The sequence below is a fragment of the Protopterus annectens genome, chromosome 5.part1 (genome assembly GCF_019279795.1).
Source record: "Protopterus annectens isolate FY-2018-M chromosome 5.part1, PAN1.0, whole genome shotgun sequence".
Taxonomy (NCBI): domain Eukaryota; kingdom Metazoa; phylum Chordata; order Ceratodontiformes; family Protopteridae; genus Protopterus; species Protopterus annectens.
In genome coordinates, this window is record NC_056736.1 from 66,909,474 (window position 1) to 66,926,810 (window position 17,337).

A 17,337-nucleotide genomic window follows, 5' to 3' on the forward strand; every position below is an offset into this window, starting at 1 on the left:
CCTTCACACTTCACTGGGAGTATTTCTGTAATAATTACCCATGAGAAGGTAGTGGTGAATAACCAGGAGTTGTATGCAGAACCTTCTGTCAGAGTTTACTTTAGCTGAAGTACTGTTACAGAAATCTGGGACCATATATAGGTTCATAGGTGTTTACTAGGCTAACGACCACAAGGGCCTTTTTAAGCCTAGCCATGCATCCCAAATCTCTTGACAAGTTCTGATACCCTTGATAAGTATAATCATGGGCCTGGTAGACTTTAACTAGGCATGTTTAGAATCTTTCTGTACACATTACAAGAGTAATCTGAGGCCATTAAGGCCATGGTGCACAAAGCCGTTAGAAGTTGTTAACAGCAGTAGCATGCAATGTCAATTTCCTGGGAACTAGTTGATTAGCTGAATGATATTCAAGGGAATACCATTAATGCAAATGAAAAGCACTGAAAACCACTTTCAGTGATCAATGTGTTATGTTTTTTTCCACTAATGTCTCTTCCACATGGAGGAGTGCGAAAAACTAATTTGTTTTTTGCTGAATGTCATTCAGCACTTTATATTTGCACAGATGTCATTTGCTTGACTATTGTTTGCCAAATCAACTTGAATCTGTCTTATTTTAGACTTACAGTCTTAAGGAGATTTTAAACATAAAAGACTCATCTAAAATTGGTAGCACATGCTTTCAGAAACGTGCAGTATATATATATATATATATATATATATATATATATATATATATATATATATATATGTAGTTTAGAATAAACTGGGAAAGTTTAGCCAAATGTGGCCAATACTGTTGACATTATTTCTCTTTGGACCAACCAGACAGGTTAGTTTACCTCTTTGCAGATACGCACACATAGTAGTTTAGCTTTTACACTTATCTTTGACATATAAATAGCAACATTTACGTTTCTTTTACTTTGATATCCCTAAATTTATTTTCCTATATTAAGGGTAAAAAAGCACTGAGTAGAATGAGAGACAAATGAACAATTCCAACAGCAATAACAGCAGCACTAGAATTATAACAAAAAGGCTGTCCTTATTGAACAAAGTAGGGAAGAAGGATTTGCTCTCAGACTTTAATTATCTGCCATACTAAAAGGCAGCCCAGGTGAGAAGGCCCATAGTATCAGCAATCATATACTTGTCTGTCTATAGGTGTTGGGAGGAGGCAACAGCCCATCTCATTTACCTTCACTTGAATCTCCTCACCTATATATAATGAAATCTCCTTACCTATATATAATGAAATCTCCTTACCTATATATAATGAAATCTCCTCATACCTTTTACATCTATATTGAAATATCAAAACAATGTAAGTGTTAGGATAGATTTTTCTCGAGTAGAATTACTTCAGACATTACAGCTTACAGAATGGATTTCTATATTTCAGACCAGAAACATGTTTAAGCTGTGAGCTAGATAAGGCTTATAATACTGCTTTGTTTTGAAACAAAAGAATGTTGAGTGCTTAAGTAAAGCAGTTAACCTATAACTAATATGTCTCTGTAATTCTGCCTTATTTTGCTACAGGTCTTATACTAAATACAGCTTAATTTGTGCAACTATGCAGGTAAAGTCAGAAGAAAGTGCAAAGTATGTGAGAAATGTGCTGATCAACTTTCTCTAAATAATAGTTGTATGTTTCTACTGCCAATCTAAAGTGTGAAATAAGCTTGAAAAAAAAGTATGAGAAAATTTGGTACATGTATATAGTTCTGTGGTTCTGCTATTTATTGCTATTAGTATAGTTTAAATATGCTATTATTTGTTAGAAAAATAAATGCTTTTACAGCCTGTTTTCAATATCTTAGTGGTTTTATACTAGAAGATTAGGAATAAAGATAACTGCTCCGAATGTCGGAGACGGGCTACATTTAACTTAACAAAAATAAATAAAGTCCTCTTTCCAGAGGTAAAAACCAGTCTGGCTTAGGGTGTAAGCAGATCTTTATTCAATGATGGATGAGCGTTCTTGTCTATAAAGCTGATAGTAAATACACACCACATCCCTTGCCTGTTTATTTTCCTATTTCTGTCTATGTGTGAACTTAACATTATGTATATCATACATGTATAAGTAAGAAGTAGCATCATGGAGCACAAAGCCAATTTCCACCCCCCTCCCCAACATCCATTTTATTCTAACATGCTTCCTTCAAATATATAAGTATTTAAACAATATGATAACATAGCTTGAACACTGCAAACTTGTATACAGTTCTTTTCCCAAAGTAGAGCTAATCATCTTTGAAAAGAAAGTGTTACAAAAGAGATAAGTTTGTTCATACAAATGGATGGTATTAAAAAGGGCTGCGTTGTCGCCTCACAACAAGACATTGTCCCGTTCGATTCTCAGTTAGAGCGTCTTCTGTGTGGAGGCATGCGTGAATGGGTGTGCCTTCGTTGAAGGTTGTGCGTCAGGGCTGGTAACTCGGCATGTAAAAATCCACTACCAAACATTAGCAGACCGGAGTTCCGCTGTGGCAACCCCTAACCGGGATAAGCCGAAAGACACAACATTTCCTGATATACTTTCTCAAGGTGGAGAGGTAAAAATAATTTGGCGTGTCTCCTTAAAGTAATTCTGTAGTGACCAAAGAAAATACTTCACTGACTTCTGTGTGGAGTGAAAAGCAATCATGGTTTAACACATGATGCAGACAAGAAGCTAGGAAAGTCATTACTGTTTTAAATTCTAGCCACAGTTAAATCAGTAATAACCAAGGAAAAACAGAGGGATGTAATAGGAAAAAATATGTTGTTTCTGTTATTTATTAACTAGGGTTAAAAATCTAAGCAAGCAAGCAAGCAAACAAGGATAAGCTGCTATATAACTGGAATGTTTAAAGTTACAAAGATTTTTGTGTTTACAATGAAAACCAAGTGAAACATTCAGATTATATAAATCAGAAGATTCAAGGTTCGAATCCTGACTAACCACTAACTGATAATCTGACACATAAAAAATTAGTTTGCTAGTGTTCCAGTAAAAGTATTTGTTTTATGCCTAGAAACCACAAACACTGTTTTAATGCTTTATCCATAGTTTGCAAAAAACAATTAACATGAATTTTTTCAAAGAATTTCGACACTGGTAAAGTTGTGGTTTGATGTATGGAAACCATTCTTATAGAGAAAGATAATTAACAGAAATTGCAGAAACTGATAATTGTTTCAATCCAATAGTAACTAATCTATTATAACAATGCCAAGATCATCTTACTCATAGGCAGATGTGTGAAAGTCATTTTCCCTACCAAAAGTCATCAGTTTTCATGTTTATTTTTTTCCGCATGAGTTTAGTAATGTGTTGTTAGTAATTTTCAAATTTGTTTGAGAAAAACTTAAGTAAATAGGTATTATTACTTAATTGATTTGTTAATTGATTAATTAGGGACAAAGGTTAGAAAAATAATGGAAAATATATTGAAAATCATGAAACAAAATGCAGCAAGATTACTTGCAGATGTGATGCATCAGACAGTGTAAAAAATATGTTTCTGTTTGTGCATCGGGGGATAGTTAAGAACTATGACACACTTAAAGTGGTTGCAATTTTATCTTATAGTGACATTAATAAGGAGATTAAATTAGTTTATTAAAACAGATTTTAATTAAAAAATTCAAGATTTTATACCTGGTCGACCACCAGCTGAAATATGGAAGCTGAAATGATGAAGAATTAATGATACAAACAAAAGAAACCAATTAAAAAACATACAGAATAACAAAATGAAACAAGCACCAACACCACTAGATGTTTCAAAAGTGTCTTAGTCTTAGCCATTATATAATTCAAGTACCTTAAATAAATTAGCAACAATGATTGGGAATCTGAACAGACTCATTTTAAATCCACATTTTGTATTTTAAAATATCAAAATCTGAATTATGGCAGTAGTTTTACTGCTTAACACATCACCAGCTTTTGTCCTATATGGGAATTTTACAGAAACTGGAAAATCCGGATGTAAAGGTTTGATCTTCTTTTTTGTCATTACATGTGGAATATCAGAAAGAAAAAAGTACAAGTAGTCAGATTTCTTCACTTAGCTGAAGATAATGAAATAAAGGTATTTAATTAGTTTATTCTTATTAATTAACAAATCAGTATAAAAGATGTCAGAAATCAAGGACAACAAGAAAGAATTGATGCATATGTAATAGAACTGATATCTAGAGCTAATGAATGTAAACATAACTCTAACCCTCTTAGTGTAAGAAATCTGGAAAAACCTGACAGAGTGGGAGAACAAGGGCCCCCATAATAGGGATAGATTGTAAATATTGTTCTTATAAACTTAGAAAGTTGCTAGAGTAATGAGTTTGTATTAGCATCCATTTTCTAAAGGATTTGAAGTCTGAAACTTAAGTATATTCCCATTATTTAGTGAGTTCATTCCTCAGCTCATCCTAGTGATTTGCCAGAAATCCCCAAATTTTATGAGGAATAGATCAACAATATGAGGCAAAAATTTGGACAGTTGAGAGGTGTGAATGTAAATTTGGTGAACTGTATGATTTGTTACTCAGATATAGAAGGGCATTTACAAAAGTTAGTTCCAGAGTGCACATAGGATTGTAACTTGAATGCCAGTAGTACTATGAAGCTGACGTGATCCAAAAAACAAAAGGTTATTAGTGACTGCTTTGCACATATGTAAAGCCAACAGTTGCGTAGAAAGAACAACTGTGCTAGTATTCCCCCTAAACATCCGTGCAGTACTAGTTAATGGGCACCTACACACACACACACACACACACACACACACACACACACACACACACACACACACACACACACACTCTCATACTCCAACAGACACTGAAAGTCACAGACACCCATTCAAAAGACATAATGAAAGTCACAGACACCCAGATGGTCTATCACACACACACACACACACACACACACACACACACACACACACACACACACACACACACATGGATACAATCCCAGTCATGCCTCTACCTAAACGTGCGCGCGCGCGCACACACACACACACACACACACACACACACACACACACACACACACACACACACACACACACACACAATGATCCTGGGATTCTGGTGTAAGGCTCCAAGGGGGACCACATGGCTAATTTACTTTAGCCCTAATCACAAAATGCTGCATTTGTATCTGCATTAGCTAATAGACCACTGTTGTGTTAATTCATGGCACTGTAGTGCTACAGTGATTTATAAATTGCACATCCATGGGCCATGGTGCATTAAGCAAGCCAGATAGACAAAAGACTGTGCAGTGAGGTATTTGTTTTTGAATGCCGAAAGCATTGTCTGTAGCATACAAATGATAAAAAGATAAGCAAATATATGACTGAAACAGATCTAACTTTAGATAAAGTTGTGAATGTGTGCAGAGCAAACATGTGAATGAGTATATGAATGAGAGAGCTTGCAGAGGAAATGAATGTGTGCAAAGTTAAACTCAGGCAAAAAAGAGAACTAAAATGAAGCTAAGAGAGTCAGATGGTACTTATAATAGCATAAGACACAACAGAAACCCCATGACAGTGAGATAATGTAAAAGCAAGCCAAGTCTTGAGTGTACAGTTGAAAATAAGAGATTAACTTGAATATATACCATGTTGTTGAAGACATAAGACAAAGCTTGCCATACATCTAACAAACAGTGTAGAAAAATATGGTTTATTGCACCATTTTATGAAAATGTGTTAAACAAAAGGAAGAAAAGAAAGTGATCAGTCCAATGATTTTAGGTAATTAATGTGAATAGAAGTTCATGTAGCATAAATTCTACCTCTGTTGCAGAGAATATGTTGCTTATAAATGCCATAGATGTTTGTGCTTTGGATTTAATATCTGCATGAATGCATGTAAATATTGCCAGAAAGTTAAATATTGAACTGAAAGCTGTGTGTTAATGGCCAAAAGTATCAACTTGAAATAAGTGTGGTACTGGTGCAGAATATAATACTTTGACAGAAAATGCATTCATTGATTTGGAATAGTAAGGTACAGAAAAGGGCTCAAAATAGCATTACTTATTCATGCCATAATCTAACATTAGGAGGGCAAAAAAGCTGTGCTGTATTTACAGAAATAGAGTATGCAATGTTTTATTAACGTTATGTTACTTTAACAACCTAATATACTAAGAAGGCCTATTTGTGAACAGTTATGTATGATTAAACATATACACAGTGTACAGACAAGGTTTCATTGTGTCAAGGGAACAGGGCCATAGCTAGCTCAGCTGGCACCTGCAGCAGTTCCCAAACTGGCTTCCCCTCAACCTAAGAAAATCCTCTTGCAAATTGAGTAGCCACAAATGTCGCTGGACCTGCAGAACTTCTGCAAGGAATGTCGGTTTATTGCTGCAGTTACTAACATCTGAATACATTACTTTAAGCAGCTGTTATATCAGCTGTGGTTGCTTAAATGAATGTCATTATTGTGCTCATGCTTGATTGGGATCTATTCTGAAGTAACCATTGTGGCTCATAACAGCTTGTATTTATAGCATCTACCCCATTTGTCCACCCTAGCCACATTACTGTATGGGCCAGTAGATAGGAAGGCAAATATTTGCATATTCATGAATTTAAACATTCACACAATTATACAAGACATAAGCTCTTGAAAGGAAGTATCTGCACATTCTTGAAGGATCTTATTCACATATTTCTAGAGCAGATAATGCACACATTCATGAAGCAAACAGCTTAAATAGTTGAACAGAATTTGCGTATCAGCTCAATGCAAACTAGGAATTACATGATAAGAAATACAGGATAGAGAACTACATTAAAGACTGATACAACAAAGAAGGCAAAATCACTTTTTTGAAACTTATGCTGCTCTTGTTGCTTTCTGGGTCAATATGGCATTAAGTTAGACAGAGAGATTCTACTAGCTGTAAATGCACCAGAGTTTCAGCTGCAAAAAAAGCAAAAAGGAAATGAAGCATAAAAAAACATCAAAAAAAAAAAAAAAACAATGTTGAAGAGCTTATGCTTATGATGTCAAGAGCTAAATGTTTCTCAGTCCTTGATGCCACCCTAGGATTCTAGCAAATCTAACTTGATCCAGATAATTTAAAGCTCTGCTTATTCAATCTACTATTGTGAAGCTACACATTCTTGAGAATGTCATTTGGTATATTTTCAGCACTAAAGATCTTCCAGAGAGCTGTTACCTAGATTGTTGAGAGAATGTTTTGTGTTGTAAACATCATTGGTAATATACTGGTTTGAGATGAAACCAGAATGGAGCATGATGAGGAAATTACTAGAAAGGCCTAGACAAAATATCAAACTGAAGAAAGAAATATTTCATACAGGCATGACTAGTATGAAATCTATGGGACATATCTTGATACATAAGCAGCCTGAACCAGAGAAAGTAAGATTGGAATTCTAAATGGAATGTTCATGAACAAAGCAGGCATTGCTAAAATGTCTGGGTACATGTCCAACTCATTCCAAACTTGTCAGACATGCCCATGCTTCTCAGAAAATTGCTTGTGTGTGTGTGTGTGGGGGGGGGAGCATAAGTGGCATTAATATCAGGGACAAGATAAAAAGTATCATAACATTTCAGAAATTAGTGACAGAATCTCCAAGTCTTCATTATTATGATGTGGGAATACTAGTCAGATTGCATGTGGATGCCCGTCAGTCAGGTCCAGGGCAGTATTGCTGTAAGAGGGTTCTTTGCTATCCTACAGGTTCTTGTTCCAGAGCAGTTCTAAAATACAGACATGGTATGCTTACACTGAAAAAGAGCTGTTAGCAGTAACATATGGCTATGAAAAGATCTATGAATATATGCACAGGAGGTAAACTGTGTGGATGCAGACCATAAGTCATTACACAGTATTTTTATGATGCCAGAATATCATTATGTCTTCAAAGAATGATGTTGACTCTTCAGAGAGGTGCAAATCGCAGATGCATTGAACATAATTTATTTGAAAGAAAATAAGAAAGAATTATTAAATCAAGACATAAAAGTGATATCTTCTAATTTCCTACTTACTAATTTCAGATGCATTGTTATAAGAGTTTATGAAGTGTACAGGAACTGATGTAGAAATGCAGTTATTGAGAAACACTGCAATAATTAGGATGGTCAGTGGAAAATAAGAAAGTGCCATTCCAAGCACAGATGTACCAAATATTCCATGATAAGATAAACTATGTACAAAGACAAGATAATTATGCTTAATCAGCTTTGAGACAAAATGCTGAAAGAATCCATGTAACAATTACTGGAATTGTGAGTTGTAAGGAAACACTACAGGTATTATGTTTTGGCCAGGAATGTCTCATCAGATTGAGGTGAAGGTTAAGAACTGCCAAGTGTGCATGTTTCATAAAATTAATGTGAAAGAGGAGATGATAATGAAATGGACACCAGTGTTTTCAATGTTACTACAACCAAAGGCCATTATCAAATGTAAAATAAGTTTGATAAGAAATTCAGAAAATACTTCTGTCTACTGTAGTAGAACAACAAGTGGGATAACTTGTTTACTTTCAGGAGACCTAGGGTATCTGTCTGAAAACCAGTCAGCAGCAAGAACGCATAGTGGCAAAGAGCTGCAACTCCTAATTGACATTATTGAAACAAAAGTTTACTGTTTACTTGGGGAAAAAAACAGAAGCAGCTCTTTGAGAAAAGATTGTCTTCATTGCAGAACAGTGACAGATCATACCAGTTGGTTCTAAATCTGACAGAAAAATCAGAGGAGATAACACATTTACCAGGCAAGGAATATGTGCTATTATTAAGTCTTAGTATGAGAATTATTTGTATCTCTCATGAGATATATTGCCACAAGTTTAGGTGGTAGTAATTTAAATACAAATATTGCTAAATTCATTTGTGTAAGAGTGAGGTGTAATAGCAGCTTTTTAAGATTTCCAGAAAGCTGATTAATGCAGTATGTCACATGACTTCCATTCTTCAGGTAGTTGTATGCCATGTCAGTAAAGTGGTCAGAGAGTTGAGATACATGTTTGACTCCCACATAAACAAATCAACAATAACTGAAGACAGGCTATTATGAAATAACTTCTAAAGAGAAGTACAATTAGTTGTTCTGCTAGAGACAATTATGCAGACAGAAAGTATAAATTGCCATGACATGGAGGCCAGTTAAAGTCTTATATTTAATAGATGACAGCATTAAAATGTTTGCAATTGTGACAGAAAGAATAATAATGTGATTTTGCTGTGATAAATAACATGTGCAGAGTTACATGAAGAGGTCATATAGGAATTAGGTATGCATATGTGCTAACACAGCATGGACATGCCAGTGACAAAGCTGTATAATGATGCCATGCATTCAAGTAAATAGCAGTCACTATGCAAGTGAGTAGACTGTGCTATGAGAGGTCATGTGACTCAGGCCATCAACATGCAGGTTGCCTGCTCGGTGAGATATATCACATTCACACACACACATTGAAGCACCACGTATGTGAAAGGTGGGCACAGCTTTAAACCCATGCAAGGGCTACACAGCAAAGTGTCATCTGTTTTTATTTTAGGAATGGAAGAGGAATTAGCTGATAGCACAAGTCAGAAAGAGAGAAGAACAAGCATAGAAGCATACAGAAGAAATGAGAAAAGGGAAGATTGGCATAAAGTGGAGAAAGGAGAGCATTCATTTTGTGGGTCAGGTGCCCTTTTTTAAAAGAAGGGTAGAGGGGGATGAAGGTATGATGAAGCATGGATAGGAAGGTGGATATAGGGATGGCAGCATGGTATACACATAAACATATAACACAGACAAAGAATGACAGGGGAGGTACTGATACAAAAGGGGGAACCACAGTGAAGAAACCAGACAGAGGGCTGGACAAATTGTGATGGTGAGGACTGGCATAGTGGAGGGTGAGTGACATAAAAAGAAGGGGTGGAGTTAGAACACCTTGCCAAGCTACTCCAGGTAGGATCCCCCCCCCCCCACCAAGAAGTCAGTCACCTCTTCCTTGGCTGATATCTACGCTGCTGTGCAACTCTGACATTTGCATGAGGATGCACTCTATTGTGCTTGTAGGACTCAAGTGTTGTGCCACTGTATGGTGAGAAACCTATGCCACCCACTACAGAAATGACACCATACTCCACCAGCAAGCCATCCAGGTCCTCTCACATGGGTTGACCTTTAGTACATTGCAGAGAGAATATCCTGGGAACTTCTGGGAACCCAGCAGTTGGCATCCCCACTGCCTGGTCCATGGCTGATCCTGCAGAAAACATGAAAATACATGGATAAAAAGAAAATAACAAAGCAGCATAATAAAAGAAGATTATGACAGAGAAAGAGAAAGAACAAGACATAAAAAGCATTGTTCAGTAATATGTTGTCCACTTTATGAATATAGCCCTTGGAAAGAGTAAAAACAGCCAGTAAGGCAATGTTTATATCAATGGCTGGGAAATACCTGTGATAAGACTAGAGATGCTACCAAGGATATGAATGGCTATGTCACTCTTGCTGTTACTGTCACAAGTTTGTAGAACAAGGTACATGGGATGAATGGAAACTAGTATGTATGCGGTGGATAGTAAAGCAAGGCAAAAATAATCAAACTGAACATACTAAATGGTCAGTGCTATGAATAACAGGTGTATCTGGAATTGTCATGCATAGGGTGGCAAACATATTGATGTGTAGTGCAGGGAAGAACAGTAATAGAATTAACATACCTAAAACTATTAATACAAACAGGCAATGGAGGACTAATGATGTAATATTCCCAAGTGAAAAACAAGCTTCACTGCACTGGAACATAGTTTTAGTATAACTGTCATACAAATGCTATTTCAGGAATAACTGTCACATAGAAAGACATTAACACAGTTACAAATGCATTAAGAAATGGCAGCTTTACAAGCATAGTGAAAAACAATGCAGTGGTAATCACAATCTTAGACACTGAACAATGAAATGCTGTACTAGTACAAAGGAAAAAACAGCCTAACTGCAGTTATAAACCCAGGGTCAGTACAGTTGTCATATACATGGCAATGTCTGGCATTACTGGCAGAATTAAGGACATTAGTACAGTTATAAATGCCTTTAAAACATTGCAGTCTTACAAGCACTAAAGAAGTATGTAATGGTTAGTTCTTAAAAATCCGATGCAAAACTGGTTACTATTGTAGTATGCAGGCTAATCACAGACACAGTTCTGGTAGCAATACAGTACACTTACCTCACAGTTTGGAGAGTTTGGCCTTTCTCCTTTGGTAGGCAGGTCTGTTTTCTACACTCTCTCCCTCTGCTGCAAAACACAGAAAAAGCAAAACAGCATAATCATAGACAGCAGAAAGAGTCTATACCTATATATTAAGGCCTACTGTAGGAGAACTCATCAAAAATGAACCCTTACTGTAATATTGAAACTCTCTCTCTCTAAACTTATCTTTCAGTTGGCAGAGAAGGTCTTAGTAGTGCCATATTAGTTCATTATGCTTGTATAGGCACTACTCACCAAAGTGGATAATGTTAGTTCCCTGGCAAGTGAGTGTTAGGCATCAGCCTTATACAGGACACCAAAAAGTAAACAAAAGCTGTGTCAGTACAAAGACATTTATTATAATCCAAGCCAATAGTTATACAGGAGACCATAGCTGTTCCCACAACAAGTGATTCCTATACTGCATAACATGTACAACAGATGCAGAAATAGTTTAGTATGCTTCTTGTACACCAGAAAAGCCCTGCCTTGCTCAGACCCTGCAAAACCATGTTTACTCTCCAGGACAAGTCTATGAATGAAAATGATAACTGGGGTGCAATGCTGAATGTTATGGACACCATGTAATGCAGATTGGTAGAAGCACAGTAGTGTGATGCCCATTTATAACAGCATAATGTCTGTCGCAGAATGACAGCAGAGCTACCAGGGTCCACAGATGTCCACATCCTACATTACCTACATGCCTGAGCATGGCCATGATAAGCAGCTGGGTATTATGATGATCATGAGCATTGCAGCACTGCAGATATTTCGTAGTGTGGTTGGACTGTAGAGCCATTCACATCTAAAGTGGTCACAAAAATATACTTGCAGGCTCTAAATAAATATCTTAAAAAGCAACTGAGACCTACAAAGCAGACATCAAAGCAACCCCCACCCCCCCAACACAAACCACGAAACACATACTTCACAAAACCAGTGTGCCACGCAATCACAGCCCTTAAGGAAAAAGAACATACCCAACACACTAGTAATAGGTGACTCTATAGTCAGGCACACTGACATTCCACTCACTAGGCTGAACAAGGAGAAGGTTACTGTTAGATGCCTGTCAGGTGCCAGGATCCACCACATAACACAAGCACTCAGGTCACTCCAGAACAAGTACTAATATGACTCTGTCATTGTCCATGTTGGTGTGAATGACCTGAGCCGTACCTCCCTGGTCTATATGAAAAGAGACATGGAAGAGCTCTCTGATCATGTAGCCCAGGCCGGTATGACCCTGACCCTGAGTAGCATACTGCCCTCACCAAGAATGATACCACGGTATAAAGAAAAACATATCAATTTCAACAATTGGTTAAGCTTTTGGTATCATTCAAAGGGGATCCAGTGTTTGTCAACCTGGGATGACATGCTCAACAAGTCACGCTGCTTCGCTAGAGACGGCTTGCACCTGTCACCCTTAGGCCTTCAAATACTTGCTAAGGCTCTTGCCACCCCCATAGTGCCTTTTTTAGGCAAGGCTGAAGAAAGACAAACCCACCGCCATAAGTAGCACAAGTAACAAAAAACTGAGGGTAGTGCTACTCAATGCCAGAAGTTTAAACCTCAAAATGCACGCACTCGAGGCACTCCTCAGTATGGAGAAAATTGATATATGTGCAGTAACAGAAACCTGGTTTAAGGCTCCAGAGAGCACCCAGCACTACCAGGCTACAACTCATACCATACATTTTGGCCACAAAACCCGGACTGAAATACAAAAGGCGGGGGCGTATCCATATTCATCAAGGATACCCACACCTCCAGGTTAGTGGCACAGCACGATGCTTCAGAGATCATTCACGTGTAACTAACAACGGGCAGAACTGCAATTCAAATTGTAGCTTGCTACAGATCATCCACCATGTCCCAGGATCCCCATTCTGCATTTCGGGAAACACTGGCAAACATAAAGGTCCTACCAAACACCCTGATATTGGGTGATTTCAATTACCCAAACATTAACTGGGAGAACTACTCAAGTACTAACTCCCTTGCCCAACATTTCCTAGAATTTATAAACTCAAATGCCCTGGATCAATTGGTCAACACCCCCACCAGAGGTGACAACATATTGGACCTGGTCATTACCAACATGGGTGACCAGTGTTCCACACCGGAGGTCAACCCCTCGCTGGTTAGATCTGACCATAAAGTAATCACTGTGGATATCCGCATTCCGCCCCCAACCCTGGTCAAAGAAACCACCATGAAAAACTTTTCAAAAGCAAACTTCACGTTACTTAAGACCGAGGTGGAAAGTTTCAAATCCCCCATGCTAAAGGATAACGCTGCCCAAGCTGCAAAATCCTTTACTAATGCACTCTAAGGGCACTTACAAGAATGAATGGATTGTGCTATCCCAAGCAAAACTAAGACTCACTCCTCCAAGAAAAGGAAACCAGTCTGGTGGACCCCTGCCATAAACAAGCTATACAATATAAGGAGGAAACTAGTACAGAAAAGAGCAAAATCCCAAGAAGGGAAGACATCCCTGATCAGTATCAGCAAGAAACTACGATCCCTCATAAAATCATCCAAGGCTAGCTTGGAAAGAAAAATTGCCAAGAACTCCAAAGATAACCACAAGGCATTCTTTAGCTATATCAAGAATCTAAGTGGCAATTCTCAGATCTGCTCAGAGTTAGTGCAGAATGGCACAAAATACACTGAACCAACCAATATCGCCAACATCCTGGCAGACAGGTTCAGTGCAAACTTCACCCCCCTCTCACCCCCAAAAGGGCCCATAACCATACCAGAAGAATGTAGTGCCCCTGAAATCACAGACACTCAGGTTAAAACAGCCCCTCTCCAAAGCCAAAAACACAGCATCAGTGGGACTGGATGGTGTCCCTGGCTGTGTCCTACATGAGTTCAAAGATGAACTAACCCCTCACCTAAACACACTGTTCAAGCTCAGCCTCTCCACAGGCTATGTGCCCACAGAGTGGCGCACATCAATGGTTATTCTGCTCCACAAAGGTGGAGTCACAACAGACCCTGGGAACTATTGCCCTATAAGCCTGACTAGTTGGTCTGCAAGGCTATGGAGCGCATCATCATGGATCTCATTAACAGAGACATTGGGAACCTCCAAACACTGGTCCCTACCCAGTTCGGCTTTGTTAAGGGCAGATCATTCCTCCTAAACCTGGTGGACTTCTTTGAGACAGTTACCAAGGCTATAGATGAGGGAAAGGTGGTCCACACAGCCTACCTAGACCTCGCAAAGGCCTTCGACACCATTCCCCATTCTGGTATTATAGACAAGCTCACCAGCCTGAACATAAACCCCTACATCACGAGATGGGTTGCCAACTAGCTCACAGACAGAACCCACATGGTAAGAGTTGCAGGAGCTAGGTCTGACTCTAAACCGGTTGCAAGTGGCATTCCCCAGGGCTCAGTTCTAGGACCCCTTCTGTTCGGCATATACTTTTCAGAGGTACAGGCAACCACAGGAGGACTATGGCTGCCCAAGTTCGCAGACGACTCCAAACTAGGGGCTATAATTGACACTCCGGCTGTCACAGACATCCTCCAAAAGGGTCTCACTGAGACAGATACCTGGTGTCAAAACCATGACCTGAAGCTAAATGCCAAAAAGTGCATAGTCATCCTCTTTGGAAAAAACAAAGTACCCACAAACTACCACATAGGTGGTAGCCCCCTAAATACAGAAGACGTAATATGGGATCTGGGGATCCAAGTAGATAGTAATCTCTCCTGTGATAATCACATTGCCAAAGTGGTTAAAAAATCCTTCTATGTGGCCCACCTAATCACAAAAGGGTTTGCATCCAGATCAAAAGAGGTCATTGCGCCCCTCTACGCATCACTCATCAGACCCATCGTAGAGTACAACGAAATAGGATGTACCTTACAAGACACCTGCAACAGCTGGAAAGACCACAGAAGTACCTCACCAAGAGGATCACTGGCCTCAAACAGATGCCCTATGCAGCTCGACTGAAGAAACTCCAGCTGTACTCGGTTGCATACCGCCTACTCAGATTTGATCTCTGCCTGACATACAAGGCCATGTCCAACCCAGAATTGATGGACATGCTCCACGTAAAGAAAACCATATCCCCTTGAGCCACATGCTCTAGGGATCTAAACCTCACCACAACAATAAATAGGATGTGCTGGAGGGATAGATTCCTGTCCCAGAGACTTCCCATGCTTTGGAACAAGATTCCAATCTACATTAGGCAGAGCTCCTCGCTAACACTCTTCAAGAGAAACCTTGATGAGTGGATGGGAAACAGAAAGCTTACCCCGGGGATTACTTCAGTGGCTCTGCTGGACAGAGGCACAGGGAACTAATCTAAGGGGGCGGTGAAAGTCAACACATTCCGGCTACGCTTATAAATTCCTTTGGGCAGATAGCCTAGTACATACCTATGAACCGATTAACCTATGTGTTTGCATGAAGAAAATCAGGTCTCATGGGACATAATAGGCCTAATAACTCATTGTGTTATTGACACAATTCAGAAAACATTATGGTAAATCACCTTACTGACATAAGCAATGCACTACAGCCCCATTATGCTGTGAGCATTTTCGGCATACTGTGAGAGCAAACAGAGGATAGTGGAGGTGCCATCAGTTTCAGTCCAATCGGTAGATACTTATTGTAGCCTATGTACAGTACTTTGCATATGTTTGCCTTGAAACTCAATTGACACCTTTTGCAGCACTTGTTCAGCCTTTCCAAAGCCTTCATTAGCACCTTCCCAGTCCTCCACTGCTGCACCTACTTTTGCATCATTACCAAAGAAATTAACCCCATTATCAGTTCCCTAAGCTATGCCTGAAACAAACACACTGAGGAATACAGGACTCAGCACAGCCCTCTGCAGCACTCAGCTGATCACTTCATTAACTCCTGATATTGTCACTCTCACCATAACTCTTTCTGTCTTACCATAAAACAATACAACTCTCAAGTTCATTTCTGGTCTTGCCCTAAATCCTTCCAATGTTTTTATCGCCATTTTTGCCCCTGTGCATGCCAGCCATTAATCTTCCCCTGTTGGGTTTGAGCCCATTTATTCCCTTGTACTGGAGGAATTACCAATCAGATATATGAGTGACAGTCATCCGTGGGGCAATCATATAGGTGTCCATGAAAATATTTGTGTCGTGACTATGAGGACATTTGTAGTGGACTTAACTGCACCCCCTGATTAAGGGAACAAGCTATTCATGTAACTATGGAGTCCCACAGTGCCTTTCCCCTTGTGAGTGCATGGTTCCATATACTTGGCATGAAGGCTACCACCAGGTAGTGGCTTTATGAGGTGAAAGCCTGCACAATGGATGTGTATTTGCATTGCTGCCAGCTCCATCAAGTGTCCAAGCTGCTAACTGAGCTCATATCACCTGGGCTGTATTCAGGGCTTTATCCCTTTATGCCACAGAAACAAATCCCTCCGATTTTCCTTTTACTCTCATGTGAGACAGAATCCTTACTTTGCAGAAGTCTACTAATGCTCGGCTATCAAGTTCACTCATAACCACTCATAAAACTGAATCACATTTGACGGATAACTGCTTCTGCTTATGAACCCATGTTGAGTGCTGTCCTGGAAATGATTGTCCTATAGAAATGCTACCAGTCTTGGCTTAAGAATTTTCTCCGTACTTTCCCTCTCACTATTGTTAAGTTAACAAAGTAGGCATGTAGTCTGCCAGACTTTTCTAAGTACCCCTCTGTAAGTGTACCACAGTTGCTGATCTTAAGTCTTCTAGCACTTTTGTACCAGTCAGTGATCTGTTGAAGAGCTCCACTGGAGGGTCTTCAACACAAAGGCCAGACTTCTAGGGTGGGGGGGGGTGAAGCCCTTCTGAAGCCCTTCTGATCATTGTGATTTATCTTCCTTAAAGCAACGAATTCCCTCAACCCCCCCCCACACTTTGATATCTGTACAATGTTCTTCCCATTTTGCCTTGCCTCGTATTGCACCCTTTCCTTGTTCTTTCCATTTTGCCTTGCCTTGCATTGCACCCTTTCCTTGTTCTTCCCATTTTGTCTTGCCTCATATTG